Source organism: Sus scrofa, chromosome 9 (genome assembly GCF_054392235.1).
Source record: "Sus scrofa isolate SSC_HxYL_T2T_F1_AM1 chromosome 9, Sscrofa_HxYL_maternal_Yorkshire_Landrace_v2.0, whole genome shotgun sequence".
Lineage (NCBI taxonomy): Eukaryota > Metazoa > Chordata > Mammalia > Artiodactyla > Suidae > Sus > Sus scrofa.
In genome coordinates, this window is record NC_139391.1 from 14856060 (window position 1) to 14875465 (window position 19406).

General features: G+C 38.3%; 1 protein-coding gene and 1 pseudogene across 9 annotated transcripts in view; one reads left to right on the top strand and one right to left on the bottom strand.

Moving 5' to 3' along the window:
• TENM4 (teneurin transmembrane protein 4) overlaps positions 1 to 19406 on the bottom strand; it is a 2941714-nt gene that overhangs the window by 1782436 nt on the left and 1139872 nt on the right. The gene's annotated exons all lie outside the window — the stretch shown is intronic.
• On the top strand, positions 10478 to 11600 carry LOC100515156 (sodium/potassium-transporting ATPase subunit beta-3 pseudogene; annotated as a pseudogene).

Genomic DNA, 19406 nt, shown 5'->3' on the forward strand with positions numbered 1-19406 from the left:
AGACACGTGAGGTATTTACACAAGTTCTGGCAAGGAAGAGGTGTTTGAAATGAGTCGGCTGCTAGTAACATGAGGAGAAAAATCATCTCAATGTTCAGGCAGCTGACTCATAAATGTGCTTCAAATAAACAGCATATTTATAAAGTGGGGACAATGTGCTCATCTTTGTGGGCAGGAATAGAATGCTTGATAGAGTAGATGATGTTAGAAATAGGTGCTGGGCCAACAAAGGCGTAGCAACAAATAGTAATAACAGCAGCAACAACAGCAATGACCACCATCCATATATGAACATCTGAGCTATGTACATGCTAGCACTACTCTCACTTTACACATGTGCAAGTTCAGACCTCAAGGAGTCATAGAGTTTAACCAAGAACACACAGCGAAATGGCAGGATTATCTCTCTTCTCAAAGCTCACTGATTGCAAACCCCTTGTTCAGAGCCTAGTCTAGGTTGCTGGTTGTGTGTGTATGTGTGTGTTATCTAACCAGAGTCAAAATGCTCAGCAACGGAAAATTCTCTCAACTGCTCTTGATATCATCATGCAAATCCTCCTTCCATAAAGGTAACTTAGGCAAAATACTTACACACATACAGCAAAAACGCCTTCCCACCTGCCTCATGTGGCTAGAGATACTCAGCTGGTAGCCATCAAGGTTATACTTTCCCAGAACAACCTCTACTGATACCTAAAAATACCCACATAAGGTTCCTTCTCTTCTCTTAAGCTGTGTGCACATACATGTGTGCAAATGGACTTCCTTGTATGTCCCCCGCCCCCGACACTTGCATGCATTCATTACCCCCCAAAAAAACCTGCAAGAGCGTCAGTCTTTTCAGATCTGATGTGGAATTCATTGGTCACATTTCTATTTCCATAAAAAAATGCAGCACATCATATGATTAGATTTTATGAGTATATATCAGTTAAAGAAATAGTAAGAAGACCTGCAATCAGAGCATAGACTGGAGAGGTGCATTTTCATGTCAAGGAGGAATTATGATTAAGCTCTAGAGTTTGCCAGTATTAGTTTTTTTTTTTTTTTTTTCACGAAAGAACTCTTTTGCTCAGCTGTTGGTGAGTTGAGAGTCTCCTAATCACAAAGATATCCTAATACAGGCACTGAGAGCTTATTTTTCTTAAATTTTTCCTAAAGGAAAAAAAATAATTGAACTCCCATTGACCCTTTTAATCACTAGGGTTCAAATCAGAACTATTGTCAAAGTGGCTCTGAGCCGTCATTATTTTTAAAATGTATGCCAGAGAAGAAACTCTAAGTTTCCAATAATCAGACCTCGTTATAGATTTTCCTTAGCAAATGTTCACCAAGAAAGAATGATTGGAGAGTTTTCTTTGTAAAGTGTGCCATTGAGGATCATGATACAGGATTCAGTGGTGGGATTTAACTGCCTTCTTCAATACATCATCTGCTTTAACACTTGGTTGCTGTAGAACTGAAACACGCCTCCTTTTTCTCTGATTTCAGCAACCAGAGTTCATTAATTCCCTAGGCCACTATGCTCTAGAAATTCGAGGTGAATCTATTTCTTGCACTGGAAAAAATCCATTCATTCATTTATTCATTCATAAGAGCCACTTAGGAATCATATTTACAGTTGCTTTATCCACTAACCATAAATAAGAAAAAAAAGAGAGAATTTCAGAAAGTTCAAAGGGGATTGTTTCTGGGTCAACTGACAGAATGTGAGTTGCAATAACTTCATAGCAAGCACATTCATCCTGTTCTACGCAAGACTAGAAATACTACATTAAGGTAGCTGCTTTTATTTAATACCTGTATTGCCATCTAAAAATGTTAAAATAGGAGTTCCTGCTGTGGCACAAAGGGATTGGCGGCCACCCCAGGAGCCCTGGGAAGTGGGTTTGATCACAGTGAGTTAGGGATCCAGTGTTGCAGTAGCTGCTGCTTGCCTACAATCCCTGGCCAGGTGAACTCCATATGCCTCAGGGCAACCAAAAGAGAAAAAACAAATTAAAATAAATGTTAAAATGATCTTGCTCTGTTCCCTGCAAGGTATATGTTTGTGTGTGTGTGCATGACTCATGCACAAGGGTTTCTTTAGACTCATACACTCATGACTGCTTTCAACTCAAGACAGTAAACAAAGTACTTCAAATGAAGTAAACATTTGAAGAGGGAGCCAAAAAAATATCCATATTAAAGGAAGATGATATATATATATATATATATATACACACACACACATATACATATATATACATATATATTCTTTTTTCTCACAGTGTCTTTTAACAAATATTTTCTACTTTGGCATCCTTCCCTGTCTTACCGCCTTTCATCTACTCCTCCTATCCGTTTTTACTGCCATTTCTTTCTTGGGCTTGGTTAATGTTCTGGATGCGGTTAAACAAACAAAACTAAACAAAAATCATCCTTTCTAACCCCTGAAAGTAGAAGCACATAAGGCCTGGCATATTCCAGAACTGCTCAGGGACTATTTCCATCACAGTTTTAAGTAGAATGGGTCCGGCAAGAAAGGATAAAATAGAGAGCCTTATTCACCTGTCTGGTTAATTCAACTTGAAACCAGGTTCTATGCTAGAAACGGACAGCCCAAGAAACAATGAGACATGGCCCTAGCCCTCATGAAACTCACATACTAAAGAAGAAGAGAGATGTGGAGAGATGTGAAAATGACAGCAAATTCATCAACAGTGGTCCCAGCCCAAGGTTGAACTTGTACCACAGCAGCAACCCAAGCCACTACAGTGACAATGCTGGATCCTTAACCCATGGAGCCACATGGAAACACCCAAGTAATTTATTCTTGATGCTAGTCCCAAGAATTAGTGACACTGCCATCCTCATGATAGAGGGGAAAATGTAGGTAAGCAAATACAAGCATGCAGATTTTAAATAACTCCAAAGGTCACAAGACGAACAAGTGTGAGGCATGTGCATGTTAATCCTAGGGATTGTGGCCCCCAGTCTGTGCTCCTAGCCACCGGCCTGTGACCCCCCGTCTGTGCTCCTAGCCACCGGCCTGTGGCCCCCAGTCTGTGCTCCTAGCCACCGGCCTGTGGCACCACGTCACCTGTTCACATGGAAAACACACTGTACATCCTGACTGCCCACCACCAAAACAAACAAACAAAAAAGTAAAACCTCTCTCTCTGAACCACACTGGAGCTTTATTTTCCTTCTTTTTCAAAACCTCTTTCCTCCACCTGGGTGAGGGAACTTGACTATGTAGGTCAATGTATCTTCTTAATTACCTTTTCTCTTCCTCAATGAGATTGGGGTCTTCTTTCAGTTGGCACCACTAAAGTCCACGAGCCTTTCTGGCTGAGATAATTTGTCCAGAATAGCTGGGAGAAGCTGAGGTGACCACTCAGGAGTTCTTTTGACAGAGCTGGGAGGAGGAGAGGCTGAGATACTTCTATCTCACTGTGTCTATATCTACAATCTTCGACAAGGTTAAATGGGCAGAAGAAGATGTTGCCATGGCACCTGGCACTTAGCACTGGGTAAGAAGTTTCTATGTGCATCATTTACACTTTCTACCCAAGAAGATGGTTTAGCTCAGTTATGTCTTTGCTTTCTTACCTGGCACCCGAACCGTCCTTGACACTAGGATTTGCAGGAGGAATGTGTGCCATGTGAGTGCCATGCATTCACTTCCCAGTTGCGTAATTTTCATAACTGAGCTTCATAACTTTTCTTGTTCCTTTACTACCTTTTTCTATTGTTTTTTCCTGAAGATGGAACTGTTGTAAGCATTTAGCTAGCAGAAAATGGCACATAGGTTTTCCTACTAGTAGTTATACTGAGGAAGTTGCTTCAGAGGTTCCCTTGGACATTCCAAGGCAGCTTCCAAGAAGTTAGGGAGATTTGTGGTTTAGTGGAAACAGCTTGGTTGACTCCAGCTGTTAGGGATTCAACAATTTGGTGGAGATGCAGCGCAGGACTGAAATGTGGGTATGACTAGATGATTACAAAGTCCCTGTCATCCTGTGAGTAGCAGTGCAGGGAATTATAGAACCATGCAGTGTTGGGTCCTTACTGGCACATGGGGACAGGAAGTAAGAGCGGTGAGCAGATTGCAAAAAGTAAATATGGACAAATGCCCCAAGGCTAAGTTCCTTAAAATGTGAATGGTGGGCCACCTACAGCAAAGTCTCCTAGGAATGATTATAAAAAAATGCCAATTGTTGGGCCCACATTGACCCAGGGGGTACAGATACCTGGGGTTGAGCCAAGGAATCTACATTTTTTTTTTAAACTCAGGTTCCCCAGGTGATTTTTCTATGTCATAAAATTGGGGATCATCAGTAAAAAGAAACAGAAGTAAAAACAATTCACTTCTCTTTGAGGCTAGGGTGTCATTGTGCTGAGAAGACCTTATCATTTAATCAGCACCATATCCCTGTGACATTATGCACTCATCCCCACTAGGTCACAGTGAGACCAAGAGACTTGCCAAAGGTCACAAAGTTGAGAAGTGGCAGATGTAGAGTTTACACTCAGGCTGTCTGAAACCAGGGCTTCTTCTCCTAGCAAGTACAATACACTTCCTCTTAGAGATGGTTGCTCATAATTCAACTTAGCACATTGCTGCTGAGGAAGCGTCATGTGTAATAACATCAGGAGCTAATGTTTAATTCGTTTTTGTGTTTGCTTATTTGTACAGGGATAAGAGTATAAATAAAGAAAAATCTAAATATAAAATCTGGGAGTTCCTGTCATGGCTCAGTGGTTAACGAATCTGACTAGGAACCATGAGGCTGTGGGCTCGATCCCTGGCCTTGCTCAGTGGGTTAAGGATCCAGCGTTGCCGTGAGCTGTGTTGTAGGTTGAAGACATAGCTGGGATCCCGTGTTGCTGTGGCTCTGGCATAGGCCAGCGGCTAGAGTTCTGATTAGACCCCTAGCCTGGGAACCTCCATATGCCTTAGGAGTGGCCCTAGAAATGGCCAAAAAAAAAAAAAAGGCAAAAAATAAATATAAAATCTGGGGTAGTAACTGACATGTACAAAGGGAACTTCAATATTGTGATATATAATATGCTTTATCAGCAAAACTGTCCAATGACAAAATTTTACTTTTTTTTCCCCAGTTTTAGAGCATTAATACTAATAAGACAGGAAGAGGTTCCAGTTCTATAAGATGAGCAATAAGAAGTGATGTGACTTCCTTCATTACTAACACCAGAGATCTGACATAGCAACAATTCCTTTGAGCATGGAGTTAAGATGCTTTGGGTGCAAACTTTGGATGAAATCACCTAACATCCTTAAACTTTCCATTTTCTTATTTGTAAAAAGGAACGAAAATAACAATACCTACCTGCCTGCCTGCCTATAATAGGACTGTTATTAGGCTCAGACAACAACTCCGATTAAGGAGTGTGTAATCTTAGGGAAGGCATTACTAGATGGCAAACTCCTTGAGAATAATGGCTAAGACTCATGTGCAGACCCAGCACAACAGTTAAGGCTTACAAGACATTAAGCAAATATTTGCTATAAAAAAACAATTATCTAATCATCTGAGTTTCTTTAATAGACATTTGAATAATCAAACATGTAAGCAACAAATGACATTCATAAACTTGTATTTTTATGAAGTGTTCCTCGCCTACCTTCCAAAGAGAGCTGCAGAGCTATTTAAAGTGAGAAAGTCAGTGTTTGCTCTCTTGCTGTGAAAATCAAAATGACTTTTTTTCAATTTTTCTATATATTGTATGATAATAGAAAAAATAACCATCTTATCTTGTAGCCCATCTCTCCAGTCCCATAATTATCTTACCTTTTGACCCCTACTTTTTTTTTTTTCCCCACATCCATGGCACAAGGAAGTTTCCAGGCCAGGGGTCTGACTGCACCACAGCAGTGACACCATAGCCTCTGCAGAGACAATGCCAGAAACTTAGCTGACTGCTCCCGCAGCGAGAACTTCTTTTGCTTCTACTTTAAACTGATTCTGTAACTCTGCATAATAGGCATGTCCCTCAAAAACGGTGGTTTTAATTATAATAGCAAAAAAGGGGAAAATAATTTAAAAATGAAAAAAATGCTAAAGAAGTGACAAGAAACTGTAATATTTGTATTGTTGACATATACATGTATTTTTCTTTCTTTATAATTTGAAGTTTTCTCCAGATTTTCTTCTGCTTTACAAGGGAAAGACACATGATCTGATAAAGTGATATAACCAGATGCGTCTGCCCTATAGAAATGTTTAAAAGGAAGGTCTTGGTGCACCAAGTTCTGGATCAGGAGCCATAAGAATGGATACACAGCTCATTTCCTTCAAGGACTCATTGAGGAAGTTTGATCAGTCAGGTCTCTCGGGCATATCTATTAAATCCTAGGCATGGCGGGTAAAGATTAAGGTGCAGGGGTGCTTTGGAGGTAGAGCTTACAAGAGTTATCTCCAGAATATGCAGCTATATCTACTTCTACATCAATGTCTATAGAATCTATGTTTATAGAATACATGTTTTGTAGAATATTTATTTAAGTCTATCTATCCATCGATCTATCCATCTTTTCCAATTTGTCACATTACCTTAAAGAGAAGATCAAAGATTTGAGTGTTACAGAAGGAGGAATGTCATAGGCTTTGAAGAGTCCCATGTCTGCCAATGAATCTGTTTGTTTATTCAACAAACACTCATGGAGGTTGCTGCTCTCTGCTGAGATTACAATGGGAGGTAAAAGTATATATGTGGATACACACAAGTAATGTGACGATATCAGACGATGGCATTATGATGTGACCAGCAAGCATAGGGTCTTCTGCAAACAAAAATATGCCACAAAGAACCAAGTCTGAGTGATCAGAAAGGGCTTTAAAGAGGAAACAATGATTAAATTTAAAGGAATGGGTAAAAGCAAGCAAGCAAAGCTCAATGGATTTTTTAATCCTGATTTCAGCATTTACTGACCTTGGTCAATAGACTCACGTCTTCTGAACCTGAGACCTTCCTTTATAGAAGAACGGCAATGACACTTCATTTGGTTTGGGAGAAACTACAGGAGGGGGTGGGTTCAAAGCATTCGTAGCAGAGTATAGCACATGATAAGAGCCTAATAAATGTTGATTCCCTCTTTTAAAAGAGTGAGCAGAAGGAACAAAAAGGTTTTTTTTTTTTTCCTTCAGACTTGTATTATTGTTGTCCTGAACATGAAACAGGATAATGGATAATAGGGGAAATGCCTTTTCTTTTCTATTTCTCCTCTTTTTGCTTATATCTACCTTTCTTGAGATTCAACTATCATAAGAAGGTTTTTTAAAAAACAAGGCCAGATACTGTTTTAAGCACTTCACATATTTTGTTATTTAATCCTTATAAAACTTCTGCCTTAACGGGAAGGTACTTTGTTATCCCAATTTTCCATTCAAAGAAAAATGAGTCACTGAGGATTTAAAAGCTGCTTAAAAGGGCTCAAGCACTAAATGATCAAAATGGAATTCAAATTTTGGTTGCCTTGCTCCAGAATCTGTTCCCTTAATCACTGCACACCACACACATCTATGAAAGAATATGTCCACTATATATTTTAATAACCCACAAAAGACCTCTGGTGAAAATAAGGATAGAACATTATGAGCAGGAGCGTTGAAGTGTCTGAGGAAGGAGAAAAGACTATCAGAAACTGAGAAGGTTCTAGAAGGGTAAAGGAAACCTGGTTTTGCCTGGGCAGTACCTACTACATCTCCTTGCTTCCAAAAAGGATACTGATGATACAGATACAGATGTCTCCTCTGACCTTCTTACATGACGCAGGGGAAACTGATACCATCCTTAGCTTTAGAATTAAATTCCAATCATTCTAAATCATTCCAAATTGATGGAGACATCACTTTATATATTCTTATTGATGTGGCAACATAGCTTGGCCCCATAAAACCTAAAGAAAGGACTTAGATTGCATATATAGGTAATTACCCTCTCTGTGTCCCACTGGGTATAGATATAGAAACATGTTACTTGTTGACGCTAGTAGCCAGCTTGAGGTCACATCAAGTCCCCCTGAAGACACAGGTGGCAATGAAAAGGACAGAACAAAGAGACCCCAAGGAAGCATAGTCAGACATCTGCTGTTCTTGCCACTGGTTGTGTTTCTAGCACTGTATTTATGATTTTAAATTATAGACAAAAAATAGTCTTACTGTCTAAGTCACTTTGAGTTTCCTGTTACCTGAAGCAAAAGCAAAATTGTAACTGATATCTCTTTGGAGGCAATATAGGAAAGTTTTAAAAAGGGAATGTTCAGTAGTATCAGATGTTTCAGAAAGAGGAACTATAATTTTGAAAATTCTTATGGTAAAAGATATAAACTTCTAAGCATAAATTATTTGATCAGCTAGCCCATGGTGAACTGAGGAACATTTAACATGTAATACTGAATTCCCAGAGTATTAAGGGAAAGGATGTGAGGTAGGAATGGAAGGACCAAGTAAATCTTGCCATTCAGTTCCTTAAAAGTGCATTCAATTACACACTTATTCAAATACACATAATCATGCCTGGAAACAATGTTGCATGTTTACATATAGTCAATCTTGCATACTTCATCCAAAAAATAGACTCTGGCTCTGAGGATCCCATGTAATACAATTGGAAGGACTCTGAAATTAACCCTAGAGTAATTATCTCCAAGCCAAGCAAACCACTCTGGGGTTGGCAAGTGGCTTAGCTGCCAAGAACAATGTTATAATAAGATTGGAGGGAGCAGTTTCTAACATTTTGCCCATGGTGCATGAACCTTTCATGGAGCCAAATACCAGTCATCCACAGAGCATTGCAGAGAAGATCAAGGTAAGTGAAAGTCGCCAAGGCTCTATTTTAAGCACCAATTTCCATCTTTAGTCTTACCTGAGTACTATACATATATCATCCAGCTGCATCATAAAATTAAAGAAGCTGAGAAATTGAAGAGATCTAAGAGGTCATGAAGACCAGCCTGCTTCTCTGTGAGATCCCTCCCTTTCAACACACCCCTGACAGGCAACTGAATAATTCATACTTAAATGCCTTCTGGGAGCCAATGGTGGGAAACCAAGGATATAAGCTTGGCAGGCTTGGAGCCAAAACTACTTTGGGTTAATGTTAAACCTGACTCAAATTATTTGTAATTAGGGGGAAAAAAACCCCAAAAAACAACAACAACAAAAAAAAAAACAACCCTGAGCATTCATTTCCCCTTTTAAGATGGTTAAAACATAGTTTTATTCCACCACACTGTTTTGGTGGAATGATTTGTTTTAAGAAAGAGCATATTAGTTTTCTGTCTTTTCCCTTTTGCTTTCACACAGTCAGAGTTTCTCTAAAATTCTACCGGATATAAATCTATAACTGGTCTCTGCAGCAGCTCCTCACTGATCCTCAGATCCTCTTCCTGGGGCTCCATAGACTATGGCTCTTTTCTTTGGAGACTTCTTCCTCTACCCCAGGGGAAGATATTACTGGAACCCTGGAGGTAAGGCTTTTGACATAAAATGAGCCTGAGATTTCAACTCTGCTGAGAAAACCCTTCCTACGTATGTTTAATTATTTTCACTTGAAGTAGTGGAAAGGTCAGTGATCTTTGGCAAAGAAATGAATTCTTTTGACCTATTCTCCAATGAGAAAATTGGATGGTAGTATTTTATGATTGTCATTTATTAAAAAAAAAATCTTGTCATGTGATTTCTGAACTCTTTATTTATTGAGATTCTTCGTATACTCAGAAGTCTGTAAATATTTCATAAATATGACTATCTGAATTACATGTAATATTTCAGACGTGTGCTCACTGCAAGTGAGGAGATGATACATAATAATGTGTAATCTGGATACTGCACATCTACTAGAAAAGCTAACAGTTGTATGAATTTGCTGAGTGGTTAAACATACATGGCCCGTTTGTTTTTATTTTACAAACCTCTCTAGAATTTTTTCCCCCACCTGAGTCCTGAGTTGACATTGCAGCTTTACTGGCTTTATAATCCCAGATATGATGCTTTGTTTCTAAGGCCCTACTTTCCCATCTATAAGACTGGAATGATACCTACCTAAAGAACTGCTGGAGGATTAAGTAAAGTGATATGAACAAAGTTCCTTAGATTCAGCCAAGAACCCAAGTTTGACAAGTGTTCTTTCCTTACATCTCTCAGCTAGCTCCCCTTTTCATTCCTAACCACTTATGACAGGTATAAGTGAGTGACAAAATGGTTTAAGAGAGAAAGAGACCAAATTAGCAAGGATCAACCATTTTTATCATCTTTGGCAATAACCACACTGTGGTACCTAGAATCCGCTGACAAAGTTCTCAGATAAGTACAGGGATCCTAGGAATTCTATCAGATTATCTTAATACAACCATTAGTCTATAAGCAGCAAAGTAAGGATATACCACACACACTCATGCACACACAGATACACACAGAGGCTCCCGCGGCTGGAGCGGCCGCCCGGTTCTGCGCGGCCCAGCGCAGCCGGATTGAGCGCTCAAGGTAGCGAGGAGGTATCCTCGGCCGGCCATCCCGCCTTCTGCCGCCGTCGCCGGGCTGCGCCGCTCCAGCCGGGACGCACCTCCATGCTCCTCGCTGCTTCCCTTGTCGTCGGCACACACCATGATGAAGAAAGAGAAGAAATCCTTCAACCAGAGCATGGCCGAATGGAAGCTCTTCTTGTACAACCCGACCACCGGACAGTTCCTGGGGCGCTCTGCCAAGAGCTGGGGTTTGATCTTGCTCTTCTACCTCGTCTTTTATGTGTTCCTGGCTGCACTCTTCGCATTCACAATGTGGGTTATGCTTCAGATCCTGAACGATGAGGTTCCAAAATATTGTGACCAGATTTCTAGTTCAGGACTTACGGTTTTTCCAAAACCAGTGTCAGCGTTGGATTATTCATTCAGTGCGTCTGATCCAGACTCCTATAAAGGGTACATTGATGACCTTAAGAAATTTCTAAAGCCATATGACTTAGAAGAACAGAAGAATCTCACAGATTGTACCGATGGAGAATTTCTTGAACAGAAGGGTCCGCATTATGATGCATGTCGGTTTCCTCTTAACTTACTTGAAGCATGCAGCGGTGAGATTGATCCCCAGTTTGGCTACTCCAGAGGAAACCCTTGTATTCTTGTGAAAATGAACAGAATAATTGGATTAAAGCCTCAAGGAGAACCGAGGATAGAATGTATTTCGAAGGGTGAAAGCACAGCAGTTCTATCAACTTATCCTCCCAATGGAAAGATAGACGTAAAGTATTTTCCATATTCTGGAAAAAAACTGCATAGGAACTATTTGCAGCCATTACTTGCCGTCCAGCTCACCTTTGATGCTGGCAATGACATGAACGAAGTAACAGTTGAGTGCGAGATTGATGGATCACCCAACCTAAAAAACCAGGATGATCGTGACAAGTTTTTAGGATGAGTTGCTTTCAAAATCACCGTGCATGCATAGTAAGAGTTAGGATATCTCCACAGAGTAAATGCTGTGTTGTCTGTCTTCATTCTGTATCAGCTGGACCTGCCATTCCAGAATTATGAGACCACCTTGGAGAAAGGTGGAGTGGTACATGACACTGGGGTAACATCGCAATGTGCTTCCAGATCATAGTGTTCAGTGTCCTCCGAAGTAACTGCTTGTTGCCTCTGCTGCCTTTTGAACTGCGTACAGTCACCAGATGGGGACTGTGAACACCTGATTCTGAACATGCAGAATGGGGGTCTTAATCCAATTTTTATGTAGTTTAATTGCCAAGTGTCTAAAGCTTCATGTGCTGTGCCATGTAAATATTTTGTAGATTTAACACTGGTTAACTGTCATATTTTGATGCCAGCAAAGTTTTAGGGGATTAAAATGGTACCTGACCAACATCAAATGACTTTATAGCTGCAAGAAAAGCAGTGTGTGGAGTTCTGTGTGTGAGGAGGAAAAAGGAAAATAAAAGTGGATTTGAAAGGTAAAAAAAAAAAATACACAAAAGTATATACAAAATATATAAAAAATATATATGCAAAAATATATACAAAAGATACACTCCAAATCTAGAAGCATTTTTGTTAATGAGCACACGAAACAGAAGCTGGCTCATTTGTTGTTCATCAGGCTCTAAAAGGAACTGGCAAATTTCTACTTCAAGATGATGCCTTCCTGAGTTTATGAGTTCAATCCCCAACTGTTCATAACAAAGTTGAAAGGATAGAAGGGCTTTTCAACGATTCTATGCATTCCAGTCTCTGTGACTAATAAGAAAGTTCATCCATTTTAGCCATCCTTTTATTACTGGTTCCACTCTGCTAATAAACTCCATCAAAAATAACCCAGCCTGCCAAAATGACTTTCCTGTGGAGAAAGTTATTTTTCCTTTTTTGCTACTTAATTAGCTGCACTTTAGGTAGGGTGATTGGGGGAAACTAGGATCATTATTTAAAGCGCTAGGGAGAGCCATACTATGGCCTATTACAACAAACCAAATCCAATCAAGTGAATCAATTTAAACTGAACAGACCATATTCGGCTAAATGTACCTTAATTGGTAGAGAATGTATGGTCTGATTTTAAAATGGCATTTTAATGATCCTGGGGAGCAGAAACACTCATCTGAGCTTAAAATTTGTTCGTCCACTGATTCAACAACTATTTATTGAGTAGCTACTATTCTGGGCAATTTAGCTCAGTGGAATGCTATGGATGTTTGAATTAGAAAACTTAGATTTCCATTTTCACCACTTTCCAGAAAGTGTTCTTTTGTAATCCACTTAAAGCTAATCTCTGTAAAATGGAGATAATAATATTGATTATGCAGGGTTAATTACAATAATCAGAAATAATATAGCAAATAATAGGCACTCGATAAATGGAGGAGATTGTTTTGATGTTACTATTGTTGTTGTTGTTAAAAATACTGAAAGAACTTTGGAATTTTCCCAAAATAAATTTTCTCTGAAGTATGGAAGTCTAACTTAACATAAATAAACTAAATGCTACCAGAGGGTAATTGCAAAGAAATTAACTTAAAATGGACCTTGAAGGTGCTGTGTACACTTAAGATAAATAATACTTTGATTTTTGAGGGTTATCTAAAATTCCAAGATGATTTTTTAAAATAACAGAACTATCTCCTTTATATTCCCATTGGTATAAAATATTTTGTTCTTATAAAGCCAACTTCCTAGAATAACCTCATTCACCCTATTTCCACAGCAATCACTTATGTATAAACTGAGGAGGCTAAAAAAAAAGCATCTTTCTTTTTGTTTTACAAACCTAGGAAAATGAATTAGGGAAAATATTAGGAAATTATGTAAACATGAAAGTATATTGTTTTGTCATTAAATAATTTTAGAACAATATAGAAAAGCAGTTTCCGTAAAATTAAAGAAAAAAAAAGAATGAACACAATTCACCTTGTAGTGGACACCACTCAACATTCATTTTTCTTTGGTACCTAATCTTTTTTTATTCAGCATCTCCCTGCCTTATCTTGTAGGTCGTCAACTTACGGACTGATATTTGCTTGCTCTGGTCCCTGCAAATACAGAGACTGCTATTGCCAAGTGTGCACTGGAGAGAGAGCAGAGCCAGCTTGGGCCCCGACCCTGCCTTAGCCAGGGCAGAGATCGCCATTGCCATCACACATGCAACAGACACCTGTGAAGGAGCAAAACCAGCCTGGCCATGTCTTTAGCCAGAATGGGGACTCAGGCCAGCTAAGAAGTGTGGCTCAAAGCTCTCAGGCTCCAGCCACATCCCCAACCAAAGGTAAGCCTGTCATCCAGGAGAAGCTTAACTCCTTCAGGACTCCTATTCCAGTACCTCAAGCCCTGATCAGTCCTACCTTTTAATAAGGCAGCAAATGTCCCTAAGCCTAGGAGTGGAGGCTACCGCTAACCTGACTCATGTTCTATCCCCTCTGACTTCATTCCTACCACTAAGGTTGTAGCTGCCAATGTACAACAGGAGAAGATGCAGCCCATGCTCACTTAAGATATAGGTCTCCCATCAAAGTCAGAGGGTACATTCAGACTGTATAGGAATACTCCCAAATGAGGACATGTCCTCAAGACAAGGATCGGTAACTGTTTTGCTTAATTTTGTAGTGATAAACAGAGAAAAATAAAACAGGATGAAAAGACAGAGGACTATGTTTCAAACAAAAGAACAAGATAAAATAACCCACCAAATCTGAATGAAACAGAGATAAATAACACCTGATAAGGTGTTCAAAGGAATGGTAACACAAATGCCAACAGAACTTGGGAAAAGAAGATGGGAACACAGAAAGAACATTATCAAATTAATAAAAAGTATACCAAAAATCACACTGAATAATACAATAATTGAAACAAAAAAATTGGCTAGAAAGAATTAAGTGCAAGTTAGGTGACAGAGAAGAATGAATGAGTGACCTAGAAGATAGAATACTGGAAATCAGAACAACAAAAAGAAAAAAAAAAAGATAGTTTAAGGGAGTTCTAGGACAACACCAAGCATATTAACATTTGTACTATGGGGTTCCAGAAGGAAAGGAGAAGAGAGAAAGAGAACATAGCTGAAGATATAATGGTTAAAACCTCAATCATTTGAGAAAGGACATAAAAATCCGGGTTGAGGAATCACAGCCATTCCTAAACAAGATGATCCCAAAGAGACACATGCAAAGACATGTTATAAATAAGATGGAAAAATTAAGATAAATAATTTTAAAGGCAATTAGAGCAAAATAAAGAGTCACATACAAGGGAATTCCCATTAGGCAACCAGCTTTTTCAACAGAGTTCATCACTAGTAAAACCAACCTTATGAGAAATATTAAAGGGTCTTCTTTAAGTGAAAGAGAAGATTATAGCAAGAAATAAGAAAATACAACAAAGAAAAAAAAAATCTCACTGTTAAAGGCAAATATTCAGTAAGACAGTAGATCAATAAATTAAGCTATGGAGTTCCTATCATGACTTAGCAGTAATGAGCCTGTCTAGTATCCATGATGCTGCAGGTTCAATCCCTGGCCTTTCTCAGCGACTTAAGGATCTGTGAGCTGCGGTATAGGTCATAGACATGGCTCAGATTCCACATTGCCATAGTTGTGGTATAGGCCAGCAGCTGCCCCTCCAATTTGGCCCCTACCCCAGGAACTTCCATATGCCACAGGCATGGCCCTGAATTGGAAAAAAAAAAAAAAAAAAAAAAAAGATTAACAAACAAATAACCCTCCCAAACCCAAACAACAACAACAAAACTTAAGCTGGTTCAAAGGTTAAAATGTGAAAAAAAAAGTAAATCAACTATAATTACAATAAATAGTTAAGAAAAAGGCATAAAGATGCAAAATATGATATCAAAAGCACAAAACAAGGAAGAGGGAAGTAAAAACACAGATCTTTAGAATGTGTTTGAACTTAATGACTACCATTTAAAACAAGTTAATACACATTTTGATATGTAAACTTCATGGTAATCATAAATCAAAAACCTAAAAAAAATACAAAAAGATTAAAGAGAAAGATACCCAAACCTAACACTAAAGAAAACTGTCAAACTAAAAGAGGTAAATAAGAAGTACAAAAATAACCAGAAAACAGTAAATTATTGATAAGTACGTATAAATCAATAATCACTCTAAATTTTAATGCACTAAATATTCCAATCAAAAGACATAGAGAGGCTTATTGGATTAAAAAAATACAAAAAGATCCATCTATATGTTGCCCACAGAGATTTACTTCAGACTTAAAGACACACAGAATGTGAGGAGATGGAAAAAAAAAATTCCATTCAATTAAAACTGAAAGATATCAATACTCATGTCAAAGTAGACATTTAAAAGTCCCACAACAAAAGATAAAGAATGACATTATATAATGATAAAGGGACCAAACCAAAGAAACAAATATAGCATTCATAAGCATAAGTGTAAGTAACTTGGTGAACAGACATAGTGGGAGAAACTCACAGTAATATAATAAGAGTAGAGGCTTTTTACATCCCACTTAAATTAATGGATACATCATCCATAAGGAAAATCGATAAGGAAACAGGATTTTATTTTATTTTATTTTTACTTATTTATTTATTTTTGTCTTTTTGCTATTTCTTTGGGCCACTCCTGCGGCATATGGAGGTTCCCAGGCTAGGGGTCTAATCTGAGCTGTAGCCGCCAGCCTACGTCAGAGCCACAGCAACGCGGGATCCGAGCCGCGTCTGCAACCTACACCACAGCTCACGGAAACGCCGGATCCTTAACCCACTGAGCAAGGGCAGGGACCGAACCTGCAACCCCATGGTTCCTAGTTGGATTCGTTAACCACTGCGCCACAACAGGAACTCCAGGAAACCGGATTTTAAATGACACATTAGACCAGATAGTCTTGTAGAGGTCTAGAGGATATTACATCCCCAAAGAGCAAAAGACACTTCTTTACAAAAGCACATGGCATTTTGTCCAGCATCTATCACATACCAGCCCACAAGTCTCAATGAATTTAACAAGAGTGAAATTATACCAAGTATCTTTTCCAAACAAAACAGTATGAAACCAGAAATCGATTACAGAAAATAACAAAAACGGAAAGAGAAAAACAACCCACAAACATGTTGAGACTCAACAACGTGCTACCAAAATATCAATGTGTCAACAAAGAAATCATAGAAGAAATAAAAAAATGCATTAAGAAAAGTGAGAATAAAAACCTAACTTTCCAAAGTTATGTGCCAGAGCAAAAACAGTTTAAGGGTGAAACTTATAAGAATACAGGCCTACCTCAAAAAATAAAAATATCAAATAAACAACCATCTAAAGGAAATAATGAAAAAAGAAACAACGCCCAACATCAGCAAAGGAAGGAAATAAACATCAGAGCTGAAATTTAAAGAAAAAGAAAGACAAAAAAAAAAAAAAAAAAAAGAAAGACAAAAAAATATCAATAGAACTCTGAGCTGGTGTTTTAAAAAGAAAAATAAACCTTTTAGCCAGGATCACCAAGAAGGAAAGAGAGAATATCCAAATAAACAATTAAGAAATTGAAGAGGAGGAATTCCTGTTACAGCTCAGCAGTAACGAATCTGACTAGTATCCACAAAGACACGGGTTCCATCCCTGGCCTCGTTCGGTGGGTTAAGGATCCAGCATTTCTGTGAGCTAATGTATAGGTCACAGACATGGCTTGGATCTGGCATTGCTGTGACTGTGGTATATGCTAGCAGCTATAGCTCTGATTTGACCCCTTGCCTGGGAACTTCCACATATGGTGCTCTTAAAAAGCAAAACAAAATAAAAAAGAAATTAAAGAGGAGAAGTTACAACCTATTTCATAGTCATAAGAGAATAGTACGAACGGCTATATGAACAGAGTGGATAACTTAGAAAAAAATAGATAAATTTCCAGAAAAACACAATTTTGCAAGACTGAATTAGAAAACAATATATAATATGGTACTGAAATTGAATAAGTAACTAGAAAACTCCCATCAAACAAAGTCCTTGACCAGACAGTTTCGCAGGGGAATTCTACCAAATATTCAAAGAGTTCATACCTATTCTTCTCAAACTATTCAAAGAAATTATGAGAAGAGAACACTCCCAAACTAATTCTATGAGGCCATATACCCTGATTCCAAAACCAGACACATAGATCAATGGGAAAAAATAAAGAGCACTGAAATAAACCCATGAACATATGGTCAATTAATCAAAGAGAAAGGAAGCCAAAATATACAAAAAGTAAAGTATATTCTCTTCACTAAGTGGTGTTGGCAATACTGTTTAAAAAAAATGAAATTAGATCATTTCCTGACACCACATTAAAAATAGATTCAAAATAAATTAAATACTTAAATGTAAGAACAGAAATCATAAAAGTCCTAGAAGAAATCATAGGCAATACGCTTTTTTTTTTTTTTTTTTTTTTTTTTTTTTTTTTTTTTTTTTTTTTTAGGGCTGTACCCCACAGCATATGGAAGTTCCCAGGCTAGGGGTCAAATCGGAGCCATAGCTGCAGACCTAAACCACAGCATCAATGCCAGATCTGAGCCATGTCTGCCACCTACTGCACAGCTCATGGCAATGACCCCCACTGAGTGAGGCCAGGGATGGAACCCACATCCTCATGGATCCTAGTCAGGTTCATCATGCTGAGTCACAATGGAAACTATAGTATGCTCTTTGAATAGGTCTTAGCATTTTTTTTTTTTTAGATCTTTTTTCTCAGGTGAAGGATAACAGCAAAAATAAACTAACAGGACCTACTCAAACTGAAAAAAATGTTTACACATTGAAGGAACCCATTTAAAAAAATGAGAAAGGCAAAGTCCATAATGGGAGAAAATTGTTGCAAATAATTATCTTCTCTGATAAAGAGAGAAATTACATACAGAACTTATACAACCCAACATCAAAAAGTAAACAACACAGAGTTCCTGCCATGGAGCAGTGGGTTAAGAATCTAACTGGTATAGGTTTGATCCCCAGCTCGGCATAGTGGGTTTAAGGATCTGGTGTTGCCACAGCTCTGACTTGGTTTGCAACTGTGACTCAGATTCAGTCTGTGGCCTGGGAACTTCCATATGGCACAGGTGTGGGCTTAAAAATAAATAAATAAACAACTCAATTAAAAAAATGGGCAGAGGATCTGAACAGACGTTTTTCCGATGAGGACATACACATGAACAACAGGCACACGAAACGGTGCTCAACAATACCAATCATCAGGTAAATTCAAATCAACATTTCAGTGAGATAGCATCTGAATGGCCATGGTTACAAAACAATAAATAACTAGCGTTGGTGAGGATGTGCAGAAAGGGTAATTATTTCGTACTGTTGATGGGAATGTAAATTAGTATAGCCATTATGGACAACAATGTGGAGATTCCTCAAAAATTAAAAATATAACGACCATATGATCCAGCAATTCTACTCTTGGGTAGATATTCAAAGAAAATGAAAATACTAATTTGAAAAGATATATGCAACCCAAAGTTCGGAGCAGTGTCATTTATACAAGCTAAGGAAGCAACCTAAGTGTGCATCAGCATATAAATGGATGAAGCTACATACACACACAAAGAGAAATATTACTCATATAGAAAAAAGAATTAAATTTTTCATTTGCAATAATGTAGATTACCTGGAAGGTATTACGCTTATTAAGTCAGACAGAGAAAGATAAATGCTGTATATTTTGCTCATATGTGCAGACTAAAATATAAAACAAACAGATATGACAAAACAGAACTAGATTCACAGATGTAGACTACAAAACTAGTGGTTACCAGTGGGAAAAGGGTGGAGGAAGGGAAGATAGGTGAAGGGGATTAAGAGGTACAAACTACTAGGTATAAAATAAATAAGACACAGGATATACTATGCAGCACAGGAAATATAGCCAATGTTCTATGGTATATGAAATCATTATG